This window comes from Vicugna pacos, chromosome 35 (genome assembly GCF_048564905.1).
Source record: "Vicugna pacos chromosome 35, VicPac4, whole genome shotgun sequence".
NCBI lineage: Eukaryota > Metazoa > Chordata > Mammalia > Artiodactyla > Camelidae > Vicugna > Vicugna pacos.
In genome coordinates this window covers 21,446,566-21,472,104 of record NC_133021.1, presented here as the reverse complement: position 1 = coordinate 21,472,104, position 25,539 = coordinate 21,446,566, and the positions used below count along the sequence as shown (strand labels likewise).

The 25,539-nt window shown below is 42.5% G+C and overlaps 2 long non-coding RNA genes across 2 annotated transcripts in view; one reads left to right on the top strand and one right to left on the bottom strand.

The window, feature by feature from the left end:
- The window catches only part of LOC116283582 (uncharacterized), a 28,286-nt gene extending 6,871 nt beyond the window's left edge, over window positions 1-21,415 (top strand). The window contains exons 2-4 of the long non-coding RNA XR_012067260.1: window positions 17,590-17,689; window positions 18,224-18,299; window positions 20,705-21,415. This is a non-coding gene — a long non-coding RNA (uncharacterized lncRNA). The remainder of the gene's footprint in view (window positions 1-17,589; window positions 17,690-18,223; window positions 18,300-20,704) is intronic.
- LOC140691545 (uncharacterized) lies at window positions 8,876-12,538 on the bottom strand. The gene is made up of 3 exons (XR_012067261.1): window positions 12,218-12,538; window positions 10,985-11,169; window positions 8,876-9,044 (listed from the first exon to the last, which is right to left on the bottom strand). It is a non-coding gene; the product is annotated as an uncharacterized lncRNA (long non-coding RNA).
- Window positions 21,416-25,539: the final 4,124 nt, after the last annotated feature.

The following is a 25,539-nucleotide window of genomic DNA, read 5'->3' as shown; positions in this document are numbered from 1 at the left end:
TCTTGAATATCTTGCAATCATTTCTTTTACTGTCTCTCAAATTCTGTGTATGTCTCTCTACGTCCCTCGGTGTCTCTCACGTTGCTGCTCTCTGGAGTCTGCAGGGGCAAGTCTTGCATAATTATTCTGTCCTTCAGATGCTACTTTGAGGACTTAGCAGGGCTCATCACAATATAGCCACTGGCAGGCCAGTTCTCAACCCTCTGCTGCTCACACCCTAATCTAGACCAATACCTCTTACCTGGAGTTGTGCAACAGCGTCCTAACTGGCATCTCACCTCCACTTTTCCTCCTTCATGGTGCATCCTCCATGGTGCATCCTCCATGGAGTAGCCAGAGCAGTTTCTCTTCTGCTATAGCCTTATTTGGGTATAACTGACATTTAAGGTTGTGTAAGTAAATGTGTACAGCATGTTGATTTGGTACACTAATACTGCAGCATGAGTGATTTTTTTTTCTTTTAGCAATTTTTTATTTGAAAAATTTCAATCACATACAGAAGTAGAGTAGAGGGTATGTTGACCCCCATAAACTAATTACCCAGATTCAATAGTTATTAAGGTTTTGCTACATTTTTAAAATCATCTCCTTTTTTTTTTTTCTGAACTGTTCCAAAGCATATCCAAGACATCATATCAGTTCACTCTTACACTCTTCAGTGTGCATCTTCACAGAAGGGAACACAGCCTTACATTACTGCAATAATACTGTTGCACTTATCAATATTATAATAATTTCTTGGTAATATCTAATACCCAGTCTATATTCAAACTTTGAAAAATATAGAGATGTAATTTACATAACATAAAATTCACTCTTTTAATGTACAATTCAGTGGCTTGTAGGATATTCAAAAAGCTTTGCAACCATAACCAGTATCTAATTCTAGCACATTTTTATCACTGTCAAAAGACACTCATATTCATTAACAGTCACTCCCATTTTCTCCTGCCCCAAATCACCCAATTCCTCCCTCTAGATTTTGCCTCTTCTAAGAACTATGTGGTCTTTTGTGACTGGCTTCTTTCATTTAGCTTAATGTTTTCAAAGTTCATTCACATTGTAGCATGTATGGGTACTTTAGTCCTTTTCATGACTGACTTATAGCCCATGGAATGGCTACATCACATTCTGTTTATCTGTTTAGCAGTTGATGGGCAGCATGAGTGATTTTTAGAATAAGATCCTATCACTTTCTTGCTCAATAGTCTCTGGTGCTTGTCCCATCAATATAAGAATAAAATCGAAACTTCTCACCATGACTTAAAGCCCCTGTCTTGTCTGACATCTACCTCCCCTCCCCAGACTAATCTCTTACCTTGTCTCTCTCATTCCTAACTTCCAAACATGCAAATTTAGTTCCCACCTCCGGGCCTTTCCACTTGCTGGCCCCTCTTCCTGGAAAGCCTTCCGCAAAGGCCCCCCTCGCTAGCTCATTCTCACCATTGAAGTCTCAGGTTGGCATTGACCTCCCGAGGTAGTGTGGTTACCACCTCCCCTGTCAGTCCCCCTTCACTCTCTGTCCTATTTCCTAGTTGTATTTTCTTTGTAGCATTTACAAATTATCATTGGAAGTTATCTTCTTTGCTTACGTGTTTGCTGTCTCTCTCTCTCCAGTAGAAGGTACGTTTCCTGAGGACAGATCCCTGTCTTACTCCCTACTGGAGCCTAGAGCTTGGAACACGGTGGAAAAATTGAATTTGAAACTCAACACCCCCCTCCGAATAATTCATCATCCTATTACTTGCATCTACTTCCAAATGATTTTCTTTCTCAGGCCCCATTTTTCCAGCCCCCTATGTAAATAAACTATTATGTTGATTTACTCTTTATGTCCTCCCTTGTATTTAGTACAACCCTCAAAGCAGGTCCTGTTGATCCTCCTTTCCTGTGATTCTTCAGGTTCCTTCTTCCCTTCCCTCGTCATGGCCCACATCATTGATCTACCTTTCCACCTTTAGTCTTTCTGTATTTTTCTAATGTTCTAGAAAGTGATGCCAGATGGTTGTTTCTAAATACTTGTTTTCAAATTTTATGACCAAAGAGGGTACATTATTTTGACGGATCGGAGGCAAGTACAAAAATGCCACTCTGTATAACTGATGCTAAGTAGAAGCATCAGGAAGTGAAGGTGAGTAGATGTTAGAGCAAACTAGTCAACGCTGAGGTATTATGTGTTTATTTTGCCATTGAAACAGTGTCCTTGAACTTCATCCAAAAACCACCGATTTAAATTTAAACTAGTAGAAGATGTGTCCTTGGTAATCTGGTAGTATTTAATTTTGAAATAACAATTACATACACCCATATCAAGCCTTTAAAGAAAAAAAAACTTAGCAAGGGAAATCTGGTTTCTATGTCTTGCATTGCCCAAGGGGGCAATTACTTTAAATCCAGTGGCCATTTCCAGCAATTGAGATGGAAATGGTCTTTGACTTGGGGAAAGGTAACACACGAATGTTACTAGCTTGCTGCACAAGTGCTTGTGACAATGCAGGGTTTCCTTTTTGTAGCTCACTAGATGAACTATGATTTGGTCTCTTGTTGATCCTTCACTCAACAAGGACCTGCTGTCCATATGTGCATGCTCCCAAGTTTTGATATAAGCAGATTTCCCAAGAAAAATGAACTGGTATTATCATTTATAAATCAGTCAGGCTCTTGCAAAGTTGGTTTGTGCGACATGAACTCCTAAATCAGTTCACACTTGATCGCTTGTATACAGAAACAAATTTGAGATGCTGGATATTCAATCTGTATGGTCGAAACACTCTGTGAGATGTTCCTTTGCCTGCCCACAATGACTCATGTTCTCCGACATTCACACCCTGGTGTAGTTGTGTCCCTCACTGCCTCTGAGAGTGGCCATGTGTCTAATCTTGGCCATCAGAACATCAGCAAATGAAACTTGAGTGGAGGCTTGCTTGGCACTTACAATTTGAGATGTGTCCTCTTGGAACTTTCCTTTTTAGTATCCAGCTTCTATGCTGTGTCCAAGCAACAATATGGTGAGGTCCACATGGAGAAGAACCGAGAACCTTGGATATAACCCCATCTGAACTTCCAGCCATCAGTTGGCACCAGCTCTCAGCCATGTGAACAAGGCCATTTGGAACTTCTCACCATCCCAGTGTCCCAGCCGCAACACAGAATTTTCCCATCTCAGAAAACCTGTGGCGTTCATATCCTAATTTCAATTGCATATACTCCTTGACCTACAAATAACCATAACAGACATCATAGCAAACATTTATGCAGCATTTGCTATGCACCAAGCACACAACTAGGTTTACTATTGTGCGATCTCAATGCTGTGGCAGTATAAGTGTCCAAAGATGTTATTTTTTCCCCCAATCACCAATTTAAACCATAATTTGTCAAATTTCCCTTTCCCATCCCTATGACAAATTCTTGGCTACAGTAATTCATTCAGCAAATGCTTACTGAGTTCCCACTGAGTTTGGAACACAGATGATACAGTGGTGAACAAAACAAGCAGAAATCCCTGCTCTCCTGGAGGTGGAAAATATAAATAACAAAGTAAGTGTATCAGTTAGCTTAGCTATTTAGGTGGTGGTAACAACTTTAAAAAGCAGTGAGAGTTTATATTATATGGCCTCTGTAGGTTGGATGCTTTGGAAACCAGACCCTCAGGCTGCAGCCTTTTTTTTTTTTTTTTTAATTGCAGCATAGTTGATTTACAATGTTAGTTTAGGTGATTCAGTTATACATATACATACATACATTTTTTTTTCTTTTCAGATTCTTTTCCATTATATGTTATTATGAGAAATTGAATATAGTGCCCTGTGCTCTACAGTAGGTCCTTGTTTATCTATTTTATATTTAGTACTGTGTATCTGTTAATCTCCAACTCCTAATTTATCCCTCACCACCCTTTCCCCTTTGGTAATATGGTTTGTTTTCTATGCCTGTGAGTTTTGTATTTGGTTTGTAAATAGAGTTTGTATCATTTTTTTTAAGACCCCACATATAAGTGATAACATATGATATTTAGCCTTCTCTGACTAACTTCACTCAATATGATAATCTCTAGGTCCATCCATGTTGCTGCAAATTGCATTCTTTCACCCTTTTTTATGGCTCATATTTCATATGTATCCCATATATACCACATCTTTTTTATCCAATCATCTGTTGATGGACATTTAGGTTGTTTCCATGTCTTGACTGTTACCAGTACCGCTGCTGTGAACATTGGGGTGTGTGTGTCTTTCCAAATTAGAGTTTTCTCCAGATGTAAGCCTAGGAGTGGGATTGCTGGGTCATATGGTAACTCTATTTTTAGTTTTTTAAGGAACCTCCATACTGTCCTTCATAGTGGCTGCACCAATTTACATTCCCACCAACAGTGTAAGAGGGTTCCTTTTTCTCCACAACAGTTATCATTTGTAGACTTTTTTATGATGGCCATTCTGACTGGTGTGATACCTCATTGTAGTTTTGATTTGCATTTCTCTAATAATTTTCAGCTTTTAATGTATGCAAATATATATATAGTCATATGAGACTGCTAGCGTAAGACCTGCTAGTCACCAGCGCCAGGTGGCCTGGAGGCGTCCTCTAGGTGGAAGTTGCAAAAACTGGGGCTCCGGACAAGGGCATAAACTCCTATGTGAGAGACACTGGGGATCTGAAGCAAGGCAGAGGGAGAGCACAAACACTGTACTCTGCTCCATGCCCTGAGAGCCCCTCTGTGCATACCTTGATATGTGCCAATCAGAAAGTTTGCCTCTGAGGCCAAACCCAAGGTCTCTTTCTCAGAAAGACTCAAGGAATGTGCAGTCTGCTGTCTGAGCAGTGCCCTGTGGGTGGTAGTCTGCCAAGAACAGGGTCTCCATTGTTCCATTCTCATGGGATCCAGGATTGCAAGCACCCCATGGCCTCCATAGCCACATGATCAAGGGGCATCCCCTGGGAAAAAGTTGCAAAAACTAGGTCACCAGGCATGTGTCAGAGTTTCCCTTTAGGAGTGGTGTTCTGGATCATGGCAGAAGGAAAGTGGGCTGATGGTGCTGGCAGGAGCAGAGCAGAGGTGGAACATAACATTGCACCCACTGGGAAGAAGAAAAAAATTTTAAAGGCCTAGCATGATAGGAAAAAAAAAGATGGTGCCCACTAGCCAGAGGAAGGGAGACAGGGAGTGTAAAACTGGTGGTGCCTCCTGGGAAGGGAGTGAGGGGAAAGATGGCACAGGAAGATGGTGCCTGCTGGCCCCTGTCCCTGGAGAATATCCCAGCAGACCCCTAAATGTGTGTTACTTAGATGCCTGGCCCTAATTAAGGCTGATGCTTAAAATTAGCAAATGATTCTATCTTACAAAAAGTCTGGGCATGACTGACCGTGTTTTCATTGGACCCTGGGGGAGAGAGTCCAAGCACCTGAGCTCTGTCAGCGCTATTTCTCATATCACTGTGGATTTGGGGGGTCTTGTGGACAGAAACATACCATAAAAAGCAGGCTTGTTGGGGAGCTTGAATATTTTAAATGTAGTTATATTTCTCTGTCTATTCCCAATAGATTTGTGCACCATCTACTTTAGAAAGTTAGTGGTTTTGGTCAATCAGGATACTGAGTCTGGTTAGCAAGTGAGGAAGCTGATAATCAATAATCATGATTGGAATGCCCACCATTTATTTACTTTGAACCAGAAAATTTATGCATAATAGTTAGTATTCTCACAACTCAGGTGAAGAAAACAAAAAAAGAAACCAACCAATTAATCCAAGGATACATAGCTAGTAAGTGGTAGGAAGTGTGCCAAGGGTCTACTCAGCCTTCAGAAACATCCATTATGTTAACTTCTGGCTCCAACATCTTGCACAAAAATACTGTGTATTTCAGTTGTGATTTTGGAATTTTGTCACGCAGGAAAAGACGGTACTGACTCTCTAGGAATTTTAAAAATAAGTAGATAAGAAATGTGACAGAAACAAATGAGGCTATATAAGAATGTAGCAAATAAACAGTTTTCCAGAACAGTGTAATGTTAACATGGCATATTTCCCCTATTAAATTTTAACAAGAATATATGTGTGTTTGTAGACAAAATGTTTTAATTTAATTCTACAAGACAGCTGGAGATTGCTTGCATTTGTTTTTTACTCAAAATATTTGTTTAGAATTAGTCAATTGATTTAATATGTAACAGCAGTTAGTGTGAACAAGGAAAAAAGTGCAATTGATGGGGAAGAAGATATTATTGTATAATGTAACTGTTGTGTTGATAGAATGAGTTTGTGTTCTTCAGTAAAGATGTTTAGCATTAACTCAGATTTGGAATATAGTGGAAAAAAATGTACTGTCAGTTGTATACTCAGACCAAAATACCTTCATAACAGAAGTTTGTTTTTTTTCCTTCACGTTTTGAAAATTGTTAAGTCACATAACCTGATACGGTAAATACTGTATTATATTACAGTGAGTCATGGAATGTATTTTCTTCAATTAAATTAATACTTATTTTTACAAATTCTGGTCTGGTATAAATTTGGTGTGTGATGCAGTTGTCTCTCAGATACATAAAGCAATCCCTTCTTCATCTGCTGTGAAGCCCACTTGGGGACTTTTTTGGGGGGAGTTGTGGTGAGGTAATTAGGTTTATTTATTTATTTAATGCTAGGTGCCTACCTAGCATGCACAAAAGCTTGTGCATGCTAGGTAGGCACCCTACCACTGAGCTATACCCTTCCCCCATCCAGGGACATTTTCATTTCAGATATTATACTTGGCAACTCTAGAATTTCATTTTGATTCTTCTTGCCCTTCTCTCCCTCCTCCTCTTTCTCCTTCTCCTTCTCTTCCTCCTCCTCCTCCTTCTCTTTAAAATATAGTCTCTATTTCTTTTCTGAGATTCTCCATCTGTTCACTCATTATGCCAATCTTTCACTTTACTTTTTTGGAACTTATTTATAACATTTGCTTTACAATTCATACCTGCTAATTCCAACATCTTGGTCATTCAGAATCTATTTCTACTGACTGATTTCTCTCTTAAGTATGGATTACATTTCCTTGTTTCTTCCATATATAGTAATTTTTAAAAATCATATGCAGGACACTGTAGATGATACACTGTAGACACTTTAGAATCCCTTACATTCCATGAAGTGTGTTGATTTGAGGAATAGCAAGCAGTCAGATTACTGAATGATCTACTTTACCTTGGGGATGCTTGGTTTAACATGTATTGAGGGCAGGTCTTTTTTGGTTTTGCCCCTTACTCCCAGGGCGAAACTCCTCAGTCCTGGGACACAGATTTTTCTTGTAAGGGAAGGCCCTTCTATAGTTTCAAAGTAACTGAGATGTTTACTGAACTCCTCTAACCGGGTGGGTTTCAAAATTTTAACATGTTTGCTTTGCAGTGGGAAGAGCTGGAATCTCTGCTCAACTCTTTCAGTTTCATTATCTTTTTCTTTCTGCTAGACTTGTGCAGTCTGCCCAGCATATGCACAGTTTTGAGTCAGCTGACAGTTGGAGAGGAGTTTATGTTCAGATTTGGGGGCTTCCTCCTCTCTAGCTCCGTCTGTTCTAGGATTTCCACCATCAACATCCAACCACTCAATCATCCCATACTCCACCTTCTACCCTTCTGTCCAGTAAGATGGTGGCTTTCTTGTAGACTCTTTGCCACCCCACACTGCATGAAGCTTTCACCCAATTTCTCCCCAGTGCTTTCAAATCTTATAAACAATTATTTCAGAGTTCATAATTGCTATATCAAAATTAAAGCTGGTACAAGCTACTCCACTCTTACACTAAACTAACATGACAAACCTTCAGGGAGCATTCTAATTGGTATTGGCAGGTGTGTTTGGTGGATGCAACATAATATTGAGAATCTGTTCATGGCACCTTGCTTCATTGTGTCATGTATCCTCACATCACCCTCAAAGTAGGGAGAAAAGAGGAATCGTTACTCTTTCTCTTGTAAAAAAGTAAAAACCCATAATAAAGAGAAGGGGAGAAAAATGCTTATGATCACAGTGTTTTAGCCAATGAGTTGGGAGTAGACCCTAAACCTTCAGGTTGATTTTGTTACCATTGGGCAAGGTTCAAATCTGTAAAGCTATCAAAGCTAGAAAGATTTACAGAAATGTGCATATCCTCAGTTACAGCAAAACTTCACTCTTTCAGACTCTACATTTTAACAACTGAAAGTACAAATGTGACTCAATTTTGCCTTATCTATAAAAGGACGTTTCTCTACTGAAGAATGCTTAGAATGAGTAAAAGAATATAGCAAAGTAGTTGGCTTTGAAAGTGGTGTGCAGAAATCAGTACTCTCCTAAGCTCAAAACGAACAAACAAAAAAGAAATGGAAGTATCAAGTAGGAGAGATTTAACACCCACTCAGTCACAACAACAAACCCAAAACACTTAACACCTAGGAATGAACTTAATGGGGAAGTATTCAGGGAATAGTCAATATTTTTATGCTTCAGAGCATGCAATATTTTGAAATATTTATACTATCTAAATTAATCAACAAACCAAAAAACATTCCAATCAATTAGAAGAGAGGGAGCAGATAGGAAGACTTGATAGATTAGGCTGCAGGTTATTAAGAGGTTCAAGGAGTCACCAGGGCCATTTTGGAAAAGAACACAAATGATGAGCAGTATCTCTTTATAATACACTTTAATATACAGTATAATGAATATACAGTGTGTTACAATATACTACAGTGATTAAAACAGTGTGGCAACATGAAAGGTACACTGATTAAAACTGTGGTAATTAGAATAGATACAGTAATGGAAAGGAATAAAGAGGCCAGCACGCATAAAAATTTAGTGTATAGTGAAAGTATTTCAAATCAGTGCCGCATTGTATTTGGACAAATGGAAAGCCATTAAACAGAACTGGATTTATACTTTATTCTTTATACCAAAATAAATTCCAGCTCTATAGAAAATGTCAATGCTTGAAATAGAACGACAAGGTATTACAAGAAAACACGCATCAGTATATTTATGAATATGGAAGTCTTCCAGTGGAGGAGAAAGCATCTAACCTTGCTTCTGTTAGGGAGAAAAATAGAATCAGAAATATGAGTTTCTCTATTTGGAATGGAAATCAGCTTGTAATCAAAAATTACTTGCTAGTTAAGGAACAGTCTCACAGTGGAAGCCTTTTCTTTTCTCTTTTCTCAGAAATGACTCTGAGCAAATTCTCGACACTCAGAGAGAAAAAGCTAATATTCCTAGCATGGCTGTTATAAATATATAAACTTCATCCTTGTTGTATTAAAAGTCTGCCCTACTTAAAAAAAAAAAAAACACTAGGATTAATGTTCAATTTCAAGGGACTCACACTTTAAAAACTATAAAACAGACCTTAAAAAACAATTATTCTGTACTTTTGAGGATGTGAATCCAAACACCAAAACTGTTTATTGCATGTAGGTAAAAATCTGTTCTAATCAGATTCAGTTTCACTTATTTTAATCTTTTATTTAAAAATTCAAAAGTAAATCCAACAGAGCTGGGATTTATTATCAACCAGGCATCAAGACGCTATTATATTAATGAGGCACTGGAAGTTGAAGTCAAATAAGAAAATCATTCATGGTCCTGGGGACAGAACAACACTGTGCATGAGGACAAGCACTTCTTTGCTGATTGAATGGAGACCAAGAGCACATCGAATTCAACAACTGAAAGATACAAAAGCATTTTCTTGTTCACCAGGTCAGGGGATGGAGAGAACCCCAAGTCCAATGCTACTTCTTTCCTTTTATCTTGTAAGGAGTTTTTATCCGAGCTATTTTTGGCCCATGGAACTCTTCCCATCACCCCTGGTCTGTGTAACACAATCAGTGCACACAGGCCAACGTCATGTCAGACAGAGTACAATGGCCAGTGTGTGCTGAGCTTTAAGGCTTCAGTTTGGGAATCAAAATTTCACGTGGGTCTTGACTTGGAAAACCATGTTCTAAACATGTCCCTAAATGGTCTGAGCGTGATTCACCCCCACTGGTAAAAATAGAAACCTTCCCGGAACAATGGGGGATGAATTAAACAGCTTCTGCCAAATAAATAACAAAATAAACAAATTAGAAGTCCCATGAATCTGTAAATCTGAGTCTTCAAAAATCATTAACCATGAAGCACAAGTTTTCATTTCTCTCTGTATTCTGTTCCTCCTATTAGCCTGTGTGTTGAGGAAGTTCTTTACCAAGTTACTCTGCTGGTCTGCCAGTTTCTCTTATTATAGTCAAGCAAGAAGAAAGACAAATACTTTTTCCCCCTAGCTATAAATATTTTTCATTCTTCTGCTGATGAGAGTCAAATGCATATGAAATAAGCTAGGTAAAATGTGGAACATTTCTATTTTTCCCCTCTTTCCACGGCAAGGCACTTTCTCCCAGTTGAAACCTTTTTTTTTTTTTTTTTTTTTTTTGGTCAAGTTCAAATCAAAACTAGAGTGGCCCTAAGACTCTGCCTGGCTCCTAGTTTGGGCTGTGCTGGATGAGAAGCTACTTTTACTGCTGGCGCAGGGCCATCTGGTTTCTCTGGGATGGTTCACAATGGTATGTTTCAGTGCAGCTGGTCACATGTGTGCTTTTCCCAAGTCAGGGCTGGTGACCTGGAGAGGAATGTGTGCAGACTCTCTCGGCACCTCCAACCTCGTCATATCCTTCTGCATTAGTTGATACGCTGGGTTCCTCATGGCTAAGTGTTGGGTGAAGTGGCCACTGGCAGGCACTTCAGCTCTGTTTTGCATGTTAGTGTTGGAGCTCTGGAGGTAGAGCCTGTGAACTGGGGTTCCCAAGCCCTCTGGTGAATTGTCTGGCATCTACCTTGGGCCGGGCACCTCCTGCTACTTTTTCTGCTTCTCCATTGGAAGCAGTGTGCCAGGTGAACTTAAGGAACTGAGTGCCTTGTCACAGTAAAAAAAAAAAAAAAAAAAAAAGCAATCGGTGGGCAATTCAAAAAAATGCCTTGAAAGGCAGACTTACGAGAAAGAAGAAATCATCTTACTGTCCTCCACCAGCTGCGGCCAGGGCTCTCCCTCCTCTGGGGGAACATGTGTGCCTGGGAGCTGGGATGGTGGTCACCGAGCACACCAGGAAAGCCCTTCTAATGATCTGGACTCCTTTGTGGTCTTTTTCTTTTAAAAAATTGCAGCGGGAAGTGTTGTTGCCTGTCACCATTTGAAGAAGAGTAAGTTTCTTTACCTTATCAACATCTTTCAATTCAATTAAAATTTATAGGGTGCCAGGAGGACCTGCCCTAGCCTTCTCCCCCTGACTTCTCACATTCGCAGATGAGAGCAGGGGAGAAAAGAAGCCACATTCATTTATAGCAGCCTCTCTCTGCAAGACGAACAGTGTTCTTTTTATTCTGCACATTGATTCAGGTCCTAAGGTCTTTTGGTGACAATACTTGTGGGCAGTGCAGAAAAAGTCCCAATAATTAATACCAGATTATATGAATGAAAATGAGATTTTCACAGACCCAAGAACATTTCTCTGCATTACCACATCCCCCAAAGTCTTTGGCGTTCAGCTCCAGAATGACTGCTCCCATGCAGAACCTGCCTTGGAGACATGGAGGAACATGATCCTCTCCAGTTAATTTCATTGCTACAGAGTGGCTTTTCCCTTTAAGGGTTTTCTTAACACTTTACAAACAATTCCTTATCCGCTAGATACATTCACTTGCTAATGCTTCTACTACTTAATCAACATGAGAAATAAAAAATACTGAGATAGTCGCCGAAACAATACAAAATTATTTGTCGATCAGGGCGCTTCTATTTTCTTCTAACACATTAAATAATAAGACCCAGTGACGTGTTTAATGTTACCATAAATTTGAAAAACTAATAAACCTAGGTATAACTCATTTCCCCATTCAAGTTCACAGGCATCCAGAACTCCATCCACTGGCTTGTAGACCCCAGGATTAATGTAATCCTCATCATAACCCTATGAAATAGGTATCACCATTATCATTCCTTTTTACAGATGAGGAAAGTGAGGCACAGAGAGGCTAAGTGAGTCCACTAAGCTCCTAAATGATGGAGCTGAGATCTGGCTGCCTCCTAAATTCTTAACCAACGCGCAGTTCCTGGCTTAGATTAGGGCTGACCTCAGGGTCAACATGTTCACGCTCACTGCCAGCTCACAAACAGGAGGAGCCAATCAGAAAGAAGAGGGAACTGAAAGTTCCTACTCACGGATAAATACCTTTCAAGCTGCAGAAGGGTTGCAGAAAGGCTTCCAGAAAGGCTTCCATAAGTGTGACCATTTTAATTTAAAAAAAACAAACAAACAACATTCTCCCTGTCTTTAAATGCTGTGTGCAGAATGCCGTATGATTTGTAACTATTGCACCATAATGCATTGCCCACTAGAATGGAATATTGGAAGGTTTGTATGGATTTTGCTTTACTGATGTCAGAATCCACTGTTCTCTTGGGAACATGCCCTGCTCCCTGATCCCGTTCTGTTGCAATAATCAGACTGCAAGCTCCCTGCCTTCCATTTGTCCTCCGTGGGCACCCGGTTTTCTCCAGCAAGGTTTTGATGAGGCTTCTTGAGTGGTTCAGGGGTGGGGGCTCGTCCGCAGAGAGAAGCCGCACTTCGGTCAGTTGCCCGGGACTCCCAAGTGCCGCCGCTGCCCGGAGTCGAGGTTTCTCCTGTCTCAGCAGGGGGAACAAGGCTTAGGAGAAGGGACAGGGGCACCCAGAATATGGAAAGCTTTGTCCAGAAGCACATTTCCACTCTTCCTTTACCCCAAATCTGTCTTTGGTGGTGGTGCGTGGCTTGGTGTTCACAGTGTAAACTTGGAACTGGAGGAATTTCTGTGGCAAGGGAAAAAATTAAATAAAAGCTTTAATTATGGTGCCTGAAACAGGTTTGAAAGGATTCATTAATTGGGTGGCTAAGCTGATTTGCAATGACAAGCTGTTTCTGAACAACAGGGGGGTGGGGTCTGTAGATGGATTATAACTCCAACCGGCAGGAAAGGATGCTGGCTGTGACTTTCAAACTGTGGAACAGCCAAGAGGCTTGTTATATTGCCTCCCTCTGAACTAAACAGAGAGTCAAAAATGAGGAAGAACACATTTCAGTATTTCTTCTGAAGGTGCTACAAGTCGGGGCCCGGGGGCAGGAAACACCCTCATTTTATCCCTCTCTCAAGTAGACCTCCCAGGGATCTGTGATCCTCATCAGCGAAGTCAGTAAATAAAAATAATCAGAAAGTAAAGTTTAATAAATTACAGATAACATGTTGAGTTAGAAGGTTTTAGATAAGGAAAGGATGAAAAGAACAGAGTAACATCCAGAAACTACTGCTTCATTTTCCCTTTTTCAGTTGATAAACAAAGTATGAACTAGCTTGGAAAAACAAGGGAGTTTCAAGACCGCACGAACCATGATAAATCCACATGTTCAGTGCTCACTAAAGACGTGAAAGAACAGCTTTGGAGCCAATCAACTTTCTGGAAAAAAATTAATCTTGTCAACTGATTGCTTAAGGAATGCAAAATGTTAACAGCATCTCATGTCAGATCTTGGCCCAGAGACCAGCTCAGAATGACTGAGGGTTAGTAACAAAAATACTGGGATTACTTTCATGGTTTAGGAAAAGTGAGACAGAGAGAGAGTTGAAGATTCTTATGTTAGCATTTTTTAAAAATGACAGAAGAGGATACAAACATTTCTAAACACATTGCTTCCCTTCAGAAGAAAGATAAATGTTTATCCAGAGCTCTGTGGCCTTTTAAATCTCAGAGAGTATTTCGTGGTTACAAAGTCCTCTGTTTTTAAAATTCCTTGACTGTGCACTGGGAGCTGGAGAGGATTATTTCAGCCCAGAACAGTTTCCTGTTGCTATAGAGAGTAACAATGAAGGTGGATAAAAGTGAGAAGTTTCTGTCTGGCCGATTTTCAGGAAAATCAAATTTAAGTCGCTAATGAACCTGACTTTTTAGATCGATATTTAGCAATTTTCTTAGAATTCTAAGAAAAATCTTAGAATTTCTTATGGTCACTTGACTTTTAGAGGACAGTTCTAGGGCAAAAGAGTTCACCTTGCAGAATAGTAAAGGTTTTAGTGTTGGATCAAGATTTTTTTTTTTTTGAACCAGATGATTCTGTGATAACTCTTATCCACACTCAAACCAAGGATTTGTTGAAAGAGAGTTTCATTAGAACGTTATTTATTTTATAAGGGGCAGAGATTTAAATAATTTAAGGCGTTCGTAAATTCAGAAATAGATGTTTCCAAACAAAGTATTTGCTGGAGGAATACAGCTCTTATCTGGGAAGTTGGAAACTTTCATTAGCTGTATGTAGTCTGATTCCAGAGTCTGTGGTACAAGAAATTCCCTAAGGCCTGACAGGCCCTGTGAAATCAGCTCTCCCTGAACTATTAGGGAATAAAAGACTGAAAGAACAAACGAAGTGGTAAATTTTAGAGGAGGTAGGAGAACTTAAAACCCAAGATTTCAAAGCGGATGATGTACATGTAAGTGACACATAGGATGTAGAGACAACAAAGGGCACCTGAAGAGTGTGGGAAATGGATGCAGACTTCTGAGTCCACTTCTGAGGTGGGAGCTGGGGAGGAGTGGGGCTACCACGGGTAGGGAGGCAGTGGAAATAAGAAAGAAGCTGGGATCATTCATCTCCGCCATCGCTAACTGGATATGCAAACTGGAAACAACAGGGTGGGGTAATCCTGAGAGAACGCTGGGAACAGTGTCAGAAACAGGGAAGGGAAACACTCCCAGGAAATGCCCCGCTTCTCTTGAATTACGCACCTCGGAGCTCTTGGATTTATCTAAACTGTCAAGGGAAGTGACTTGACTGGTTTCTCATAGGCGCTGTGGTGAGATTCACTGCAGTTCGAGTCCAGAATCATCAATGCAACGGAGGAGCGAGGAGCTGGTCAAGACCTTCCAGCTGTGGATGCAGTGAAGGCAGAGAAGGGAATGGCTCCGGATCAGAGAGGGGCACTAAACAGAGCCCCCTGCAGACTCCTGCTCATTGCCTGTTGCCATCCCCACAGCAAGGACCACCTGAGCATCATTTATAGGCTCAGCCCTATCTCAGCCTCAGGAGCTTGTTAGGAGGTAGCTAGAGAAAAGTAGCCCAAAACCTATTGAGCAAATTATCCAGCCCTACCGTCACCTGCTACCTTTAAGAACTCAGTTTTGCCTTATTTCTGGAATTAAGCTCTTGCTTCCTGGCCTGCCTCCAATTAGCAGGTCCCCATATCTGCCCTCCCCGCCTGAGTGCCACTGTTTAACCCTCCGGGTTGCAGCAGGATGGGATCTTGATTCGCTGTGATTAGTGGTCCCAGGATAGTGCCCCCCTGCTGGGACTTTGGGACCTTTTTCCTGATTCCCCGAAGTCCAGCTTGGAAGTTCCTTATTTCCCCTCTCCGATTCCCTGTGGCTAGAGACTGATTCCCTCCAAATAGGGCCCAGTGAGGTATCAGGTATTGCCTGCAGGAATTCTCAAACACCGATCGCTAGTCTCAGCTGTTCTCAGTACCTCCCAGCCACAGCCACAAAGGCTCCTAAGTCAACTTCCCCCTGGGTCTCAGCCTGTTCCATTTGCCTCCAAGGCTTGCTCTACCCTCACATTCATACCTAAGTCAGCCACCAGCGGGGTTCCTATTCCTGTCCCAGGGTGAGACAGCCACAAGGAGGGGCAAGGAAAAGCCATGGAGGCAGCCTCGAAGGCAGGCAGAGCTGGCAGGCAGATTCCAAGGATGAAGAAGGACTAATAAGGGAACAAAGCACTTGGCTGAACATGGAGGTGCCACTTCCCTCCCCTGATCTGGGTCACAGCTGTCACTCTTCATGCCCAGCCCGCCTGCTTCCTCAAGGAGCCTGAAATCAACCTTCCTTAAACATGGTTATGTTTGAAATCCAAACCAACCTCCGGGGGAATGAGTTTCATATGGTAACTAACCCGCAGTACAAAGAAGGAGCTTATTTACCCTTGATTGATATTTACAAGAATTTAACCTGCATTTGGGACCATTCTCATCTGATGCAGTATCTCCCGACATATTTATGCTAACACAAGAAGATGTAGTCCACTCCATGGGAGGGAGGGAAGCAGGGACTGATTAAATCAGTCCTTCCTCCAGCTTCCATTCTTGGCCTTTTGGTGCGGCCTGAGTTTGAAATTTCTACCCCGTGTCAGTATAATGTAATTACAGTGTATTTACTCTGCCTTGACCTAGAAAGAATTTAAAGGGGCCCACCAGGTAACATGAAATACAAGATGACAGCAGCTTAAGATGAGACTGAAACAAGCCACCATGTATAGTTTTGCATGTTGGGCACTGTGCAACTCTAGACAGCATCACTTGCTTCTATAATCATAACAGATTTATGTATTTATTACAACACTTTTCCAGCAATTATTCTGAGAAAAGAAGGCTCTGGGCGTGTGGTAGGACAGCATGTGTTCCTCTTCCTCGGTGTCCAGCCTACCCTTTGTGGGGCCATCTCTAGTAATAAAATGAAGTCCTACAACTCTGAGCTGACTCTGAGCTGTCTCTGAGCATAGCTTCTCCCCATGTCCTGCCTTTATGCTGTCTTTTTCTCTCTTTCTGAAGACTCTAGCCCCTCTAAATAATAATTATAATAATGTTTATTACATTTTTTAATGCCAAGGCACTGTGTGAAGCAGCCTCTCCTATATTTTCGCATGCAATTTCAGCTGAATGTAAGGAACTTCTTGCTGCATATTTCGGGGTCGCACAGCTAGTCGGTGCCACCAGAAATCCAGGCTTGTGCACGTCAAGTTGGTGCTTCTACTGCCAAACAATCTTCTGTTGCGACGCGATCCCATGTTTTATTTGTGAGTCCAAGCTTCTTTTTAACGATGAAACATTGGGTTACACAAAGGAGTCAGCAAGAGTTCATCATAAAGAAGGAAATCAGCTATGTTTTGATTTTTGCCTTCTCCCCAAAGCCCCTTCAACTCAGAAGTTCCCAGAAAAGGGGGGAAGGTATAGCTCAGTGGTAGAGTGCATGCCTAGCATGCATGAGGTCCTGGGTTCGATCCCCAATAACTCCATCAAAAATAAATAAGTAAACCTAAATACCTCCCCCCACAAACAAACAAACAAACAAAACCACACAAAGACAAATGAACTTAAATATAAACTGAAACAGACTCACAGACATAGAATACAAACTTGGGGTTGTGGTTGTTGGTGGGGGAGGGTGGGAAGGGACAGACTGGGAGTTCAAGATTTGTAGATACTGACAGGTATATATAGAATAGATAAACAAGTTTATACTGTATAGCACGGGGAAATATATATGGTGAAAGAGAATATAAAAATGAATATATGTATATTCATGTATGACTGAAAAATTGTGCTGTACACCAGAAATTGACACATTGTAAACTGACTATAACTCAATTATAAACAAATAAATAAATAAATTCCCAGAAAAAAAAAAGAAGAAAGTAGAACTTTCAAACAAATAGAATCTCAGACCCTCTTCCCCTGTGATACTTAATAGGATTACCCACCAGGCATTTGAAAATAAATGCTACTCATTCTTAAACTGTTTTCTCAGGGGAAAAGCAGAATGTTCCATGGAAAAGGCAGCATCCGCAGAGCAATCTTACCCATCTTCTGATTCTGGGACATCGCTGTATTTGCAACAGTTAGAAAATGTAAGCTGTTTTAAAATCAAAAGTTTAGGTTGTCTTTGATTTGTAAACAGTTTTTTAAAAAACACACATTTTATGTGCAACTTTCAAATAATATTTTCATCTCCTTATGAAAGCCATATATGACCACTAATTTAAAAAAAAAGCCATATATGACCACTAAATTAAAAGAATTAAAAAAAGGTGGTCTCTCCACTAGAAATAACAGATACTAATATGTTATCTTTTTATTTCTCTCTCTTTATTCTTTTAATATAATTTAGGATATTATGTGCATGCTTTGAAGTACATTGTTTTTACTCATTATAGTGTGTCAGTCCTGCTAGAAATGGATCTATTTTATTAGCTATTTCAAAAATTCTCCTTTCAGTTAGGGCTTTGAGCATCCTCATTATAGATTGCTTTCTATGTCATTAATTTCCTCCCTTCTTTTCCCTTATCTTTTCCTTGGCTTTTTCTGTGGGAACAAAGCTTTTGAGTTGTAGACTTTGCTAGACATCTACCTGATACCCATTCCTCCTGGTCTCATTTATTCAGGGCAACAAAGTGTCCAGCTAAAAACCATCACTTTCCTGGGCTCATTAGAAGAAGACACGTGACGCAGTTCTGAGATGTGAGTGGCAGTCTGCTGGGGGCATCAAGGAGGGCTTCCCACCTGGGACACATGTGGCCCTGGGTGAGGTAAAGAGCAGAACAAGAGCCTCGGCTCAAGTTGAAGCAGGAAGACAGAAGAAGGGGAGCCTGGGCCCGAGACATATCATCCAAGAGTTCTGATTGCCCATTCTTGGCGTGTTGGTGGAATGAAACCAAGAACCCCCATCTGTGAAATCCATTTTTCAAGTTCTTTGTTGATTTGCACCAAATGCAGACACTGGTACCCCTAGAGACAACAATGAGATGGCTTGTCATCTTTTTCTGTCTCTTGAAGCGACCTTTTCAGACAGGGAAAAAGCTCATGGAAATGGAAAGCTAGAATTAGGAGGCCCGGTGACCATTTAATTTCCCAGTCACTCCCTGAGTCACTCTGGGTGAATCACTGTGTAAACAGGTGTGTGAGTCATCTGTATCTGCATAACCCATTAACACAAGTCAGGCTGTAGACAAGACACGTTTATTCTCCCACAGTTTCTGTGGGTCAGGAGTCCAAGCATGGCTCACATGGGCTTCTGCTCCAGGGTCTCATCAGGTTACCATCCAGGTGTCATCCAGCGCAGGGGTTTCTTTTGATGACTGGGCGGCAGAAGGGCCCCCTTTTAAGTTCATGAGGTCCTTGGCATCTAATAAATTCAAATCCCACAGGGTGACAGGGTAGCATCCCATATTTGACTGATCAGAAGCGAATCACAGGTCCTACCCACACTCAAAGGGAGGGGATATCATAAGGGTATGTGGATGATTGGGGACCATAAGGTACAAGAGTGAGAAATGATGTGGGTAAATATGACAGTTAACATTCCAAAGGCTGTGGTTTTCATCCACATTCTTTTCAGAGGCAGTAGAGAAGATGGAGCTTCTTACAGCATTTTTCTTCATCTCCTAGTAACTCTCTCTGGTTTTAAAGTCCTCCTGGAGTTAGCTACAGATATTACCCATCAAAGGATATATTTAACATTTAATATTTATTCAGAATCTTGCATATCAGTCTACACTATTGGGAATTTTTGAAAAATTTAATTCTCATTCATCTGACCCTAAAATTGAGAACATACCCTTTGTAATTTGAGATTGAAGGGTATTTGATAAAGTAGATAACCAGCAAACATTTTTTTTTACTCCACACACCAGCATCTTTGTTGAGTAGCTCACTACTCAACAAGGATGCTGACAGCCATAGAAGTTCCACACAGTTTTGGCTCACTCGTAAATATAAATGGACAGCCAGAGTTACCTGACATTGGAGGAAAACACCTAACCCATAATACAGAGAAAAAAAAATATAAAGGAGAAGAGGATAGCACAATCCTGAGAATCAGAGGAAGCTGCAAAAATTACTATAAATAATATACTCAGAGAAATAAAAAAGTATTGCATCAATGGAATACTATGCAGCCATAAAAATAATAAAATAATGCCACTTGCAGCAACATGGATGGACCTGGAGATTGTCATTCTAACTGAAATAAGCCAGAAAGAGAAAGAACAATACCATATGATGTCACTTCTATATGGAATTTAAAAAAAAAAAAACAAACAAACTTAGTTACAAAACAGAAACAGACTCAAAGACATAGAAAACACGGTTACCAGGGGGGAAAGGGGGTGGGGTGGCTCAGGTCTAAGGCGGGTGCTGTGAGAGACCCTACCCTGTAGTCAAGAAAGACATACCCCCTCAACTAGCTTAGGGAAAGGGGCACTTACTTGCCTCCCTTACTTGGGAGAAACAGAAGTGGAGCGGCCTTGAGCAAGGTGGGCTCTAAGGACTCAGGAGCGTGGTCAGGGCCGGCCTCTCCCCCTTCACCTGGGGTGCCAGTGGGTGGACTCATGGAGACAGGCCTCTTCCATGTGTGGCGGAAAGATGCACAGATCACGTCCATATAACAGCCGCAGAACTGAGGACAGACTACCAGGCACATTGCAAATACCAGGTCACATGCCCACCCTCGGGCAGATCGTGGTGTCTAAAAGGAGGGTATTAGGACCAACCAGCCAGTCAAGTCTGGGTGGGATACTGCACAGGGCTGGAGCACATGGAAGGAGGGAAAGATTGTGAGGAAGAGGAGAAGGTGTGAGCCGAAGGGCTGGGTGGACAGAACACATGTTTCCCCCACTCCCCACCCCTGATGCCTTGCCCTGTGAGGAACCTGCTCATCCTGGAGCTGGAGCAAGTCAAACCATTTTTCCCCTTCTCCTCCTTGGAAGACATTTGTCTTATGCAAGGAGATGCTGGGGGTGCTCTGTTGTAACTGAGAAAGACCCTGTGGAGGCTTCCAGGGTCAGACCCTCCCCCATATCTTCTGCTGCAGCCCCTCTGAAGCACCCAGATCATAGTATCTCATGTGAATTTCCTGAAATTTTCAGATGCTAAAAACAACCACCAAAGGGAAGAAATGAAGTACTTGATGATGAAGAGCACGTGGCTCCCAGACCTGCTGGCTTCTGGAGGGTGATGGTGTTGACGCCCTGTTCCCTCCACGTCAACCAGTCAGAAGACTGTGCACGAGCTGATCACACACCCTGTGACCCCCTGCCTCACCTGGCCTTTAACTACGCTTTGCTGAAAGCCTTCGGGGAGTTCAGGGTTTCCTTAGTCATGAGCGACCCCATCCTCCTTGCTCAGCCCTGCAACCAGCCTTCTCTCCTCCAAACTGGGATGCGGTTTGTTTAGCCTCAGGATGCGCCAGGCACAGGAACTTGCCTTCAGTAACACTGTTTTTAATCCTCAGTAAAGTTGATGCTCTTTTTTTTTATTCTCCATCAAAGGGGGAGACTAATAATTTAGGAAAACCCTGAACCTATGGATTTGAGCTCTGATCTCACTCCCGCTCCCTACCCCCACCCTCCTCCTTTTCTCCTCCTCTCCGGCCTCCCTTCCCTTCCTCTTCCCTTTCCCTCCCTTTCTGTCTCTCTCCACCCCCTTCTCCTGGTAGATTTACTTAATTTCTTGGCTCACCAGCTGGATTCACATGTGAACAGATGTTTTGATCAATGACTTTGTCTAAGTGCTAAAAGTCACCAGTAGCAGGTTAAACCCAGCAGGCTAATAAAAAGTGCCCCCAAGCGCAAAGCGAAGGTGACAGTGTCCTTGATTTTTCTGCTTGTTTGTTATTACATTGTTTTCAGGTACCTTTGTCTCTTGCAGCTGCAGGCTCTATTTTTCTTGATGTTTAAATGGAAAGGATTTCCTGCACCCACATTCAATCCCAGGTTTTAAGCCTTCAAATCCAATTACTTCCTGATTGGATTTGCATGCTTCTTCCTCAATCAGTAAATGAGCTGTTTCTTCTATGGGGCAAGTCCTTTGTTGAAAGTGACCTTTGTTGAAAGTGACCCTTGAGTTTTCTGTCCTTTCCCTGGGCATGCGTATCAAGGCTGAGTCTGCAGTAAAAGGCTTGTTTCAACCATCTGTGGACACAAAGCCACTCCATGTTCCATGGACATCATGGGGCCATGACATGAGGTCCTGGCTGAGGCCGGCCCTGGCCAGTGCGTCCCAAGGCTGCAGTCTCCACAGGGGAGCCAGTGGGCACTCTTGAAGCATGAAAGACCCAGTTCAGGGCAGAGAAGAAGGAAGAGCGGATTTCTAGTCAGCAGTTAATAAATTCATGATGCCCACACCGTCTGGAAATATTAACCTGTATGTGGAGAGTCAGAGGTAGCAGACCTGTGGTGGGCCATCAGGGGTGCCTTCTGGTAGTTTTATTAAGATGCTCCATTAGAAATGATCCTAAAAGCATCAAATGCCAGACAGCGAACCATTCATCTGAGCGCCTTACAAGGGACACCTGCTCACCTGGGCAATCCCTCGTGTGTGGGACTGAAACCCTGTGTCACAGGATACTTAGCTTCCCAGTCTCCTCTGCCTTAAGGGCCAGAGCCCTCTCCCCACTCGTGGTGTCAAAGATATCCCCACACATTCCCATAAACCCTCTATGATTCTCACTTTGGGGATAAGAAACCTAGGTTGAGAAAATTGAAGGCTTTTCTGAGAATGACAGCTTGATGGTTTGAGCCCCATCTGATGCTCTTTCTATTAGTGTGAGGTGAGTCTGTGCAGCACGAGGGGCCCTGAGCTGGGTGGGGTGGGGGGCGTGAGAGCCCTGCACTCGTCTCCTCCCACGGGTGGTGGTAGAAGGTTGCCTGCGTGCGCTCTCCCACCCTCACCTACAAACAACTACCTTTCTCTGGGTTTCAGCTGATGCCCTAGCCTCTTCAAAGCGGCCTTGAAATGCTGAGGTTCCTTGTATCAAACCACAGACTGGAGCATGGGGTTCGTTACTCTTGCTTATTTCATGGTTGGAGAAGTGGCCGAAATGTCCACAAAACACGCAGGGGACGTCAGCCTCAGCCCCTAATTTGAAAATACTTCAGGAAATGGTTAGATGAGCCCCAACAGACATTTTACCTCAAATCAACTTCATTAGAGATTCTCTGGCAGGGCAAACCGTTGATAGGAGAGGGAAGATCAGAGCATGCAGAGCACATTGTGCATGATTTACAATAAAACCAGAATCACTGGTTTGGGACAAAAGAATTTTTAATGAATCACTTTAAACCAAAGTCAATAGATAAAGAGTAGAGATCAAGGCTGATTTTTCACCTTTTAAACATGGGGGGGAAAATAAAAAATTAACATTCATCCCAGGTCACACCAGGGCCAGTGATTTAGCACAACTTTCCCAAACTCTAATGGCTCAAGAAGGCAAAAGTCATGAGCAAACATATGTAGAAAGCTTGAACTATCAGTTCTAGATAGGATTCAACACCTAACAAAGAGAAGACACACTCTTTTCAAGGAAGTGTGGAATCTATAAAAACTGACAATGTACCTCAATGAGTTCTACGGAAGCATCATTATATGTATATAATCATGCATATTAATGATGTATAGTATATTCTATTATTATATAAAAAATTAGAAATCAATAATAAATATTTTTACAAATCCCATGTATCTGGAAACCAAAGAACATACTAATAAATATGCTTAGATTAAAAAGAAGGATGAAAGAGAGATTACAAAATACTTAGCAGAGGACTAACAATGACACTGCATATCAAAACCTGGCAGCTTCAGGCCCAGACTGTTTCATAGGTAAGTTCTTCAGATTTTTGAGAAATAAATAATATGTTTCCATAATCTGACCCTAATCGCATATTTAAAAAAAATTATAACTAATTAAGCTTTATCTCAGGAAGGCAATAATGGCTCAATGTCAAAAAAATAATTTGTCAATGTAGTTTTTAACATCTCTAGAATAAAGGAGAATAACATTATCATTATCTTGATTTCTGCAGAAAACACTCAATAAAATCCAATACCTATACTTTAGTGAGCCTTCAGGACCACTGACCCAGGCCCAGGGAGTGCCCTGAGTGCCAGTCACCGAGGCCCAGGGTGAGTATCAGGGCTAGTGAACCAGACCCAGTGTTGCCATCAGTGCCTTGACCCAGGCCCAGGGTGTGCTTCAGCACCAATAACCCAGGACCATAGTGTGACCTCTGCACCAGTGACCCCAGATCAGGGTATGGCTTGAAGGCCAATGACTAACGCCAAGTGTATGACTTTACGGCCAAGGACCTAGGATACGCGTGTGCCTTCAGAGCCAGTGACCAAGGCCAAGGGTGTGCCTTTAGGGACAGTGAACCACGTCCAGGGTGTGCCTTCAACACGATTCACCCAGGTGGACGGTGTGTCTTCAAGGCCAGTGAACAAGGCCAATGTTGTGACTCTAGGGTAGTAACCCAGGCAAAGATTGTGCCTTCAGGAACAGTGACCCAGGCCTGTGTCTGTCTTCGGTGTCTGTAACCCAGGACCAGGGTGTGCTTTGACGGCTGCTGACCCAGGTCAAACATGTGCCTGCTGCGAGAGAGACCCAAGTTATGGGTGTGCTTTCTATGCCAGTGACCAAGCCCAAGGGTGGCAGTTTACAGATAGACACAGAGGCCCAGGGAGTGACTTCAGAGGCAGTGGTGCAGGGTATACATTTTGCGTAATTTAAACAGGCAAAGGGTGTCGATTTGGTGCCAGTGACCCAAGCCCAGCGTGTGCCTATGTACCAGTGACCTAGGTCCAGGGTGTGTCTTCAGGGCAAGTGCTCAAGCTAATGTTGTGACTTCAGGGCCAGTGACCAAAGACCAGTGTGTGCCTTCAGGAACAGTGACCTAGGCCCGTGTCTGTCTTCGGTGCCAGGAACCAAGGAATAGGCTGTGCCTTCAGCACCATTGAACCAAGCCAAGGTTATACACTCAGGGTCAGTGACCCAGGCCCAGTGTGTGCTTTTAGGGCCAGTCACTCAGTCCCAGTGTGTTTAAAGGCCATTGACCCAAGCCCATGGGTGACCTTCAGACAACATACCCAGGCCCAGGGTGTGTCTTCAGGGCCATTGACCAAGGCCAACAGTGTGTCTTCAGCGTCAGTGACCCAGGTCAAGGGGGTACCTTCATGACCAGGGGACCAGGATGGGGGTATGCCCTCAGCCTCAGTGACACAAACACAGCGTGCTACTTCTATGCCAGTGACCCAGGCCAAGTGTGTGTTCAGGGCCACTGACCCAAGCCAAGTGTGTGTCTTCAGGGCCACTGACCCAAGCCAAGTGTGTGTCTTCAGGGCCACTGACCCAGTCTAAGTGTGTTTCTTCAGGGTCATTGACCCAGTCCAAGGGTATGCATGCAGCACCACTGAAACAGTCTGTCAGTGTTCCTAGATTCTAGGGAAGTGACTGAGGCCCTGGGACTGCTTTCAGGTCAAGTTACACAGTCCCAGGGGCAGTGACCCAGGCTCCCGGGATCTTCTCAATGCCAGTGACCCAGGCCCAGGGTGTGTTTTCAGGGCCAGTGACCCAAGCCAAGAGTGTGTTTCTAGGGCCACTGACCAAAGTGAAGTGTGTGTCTTTAGGGCCAGTGACCCAGGCCCCCTGGTTCTTCTCAAGGGTAGTGACCCAGGCCAAGGGGTTGGCTTCTGCTCCAGTGACCCAGGCCCAGGCTGTGTTTTCGGGTCCCATGACCCAAGCCAAGAATGCATCTGTAGGGACACTGACCAAAGCCAAGTGTGTTTCTTTAGGGCCAGTTACTCAGGCCCACGGGTTCTTCTCAAGGCTAGTGACCCAGACGCAGGCTGTATATTCGGGGCCAGTGACCGAAGCCAGGATTTTTTCTCTAGAGCCACTGACCCAAGCCAAGTGTGTGTCTTTAGG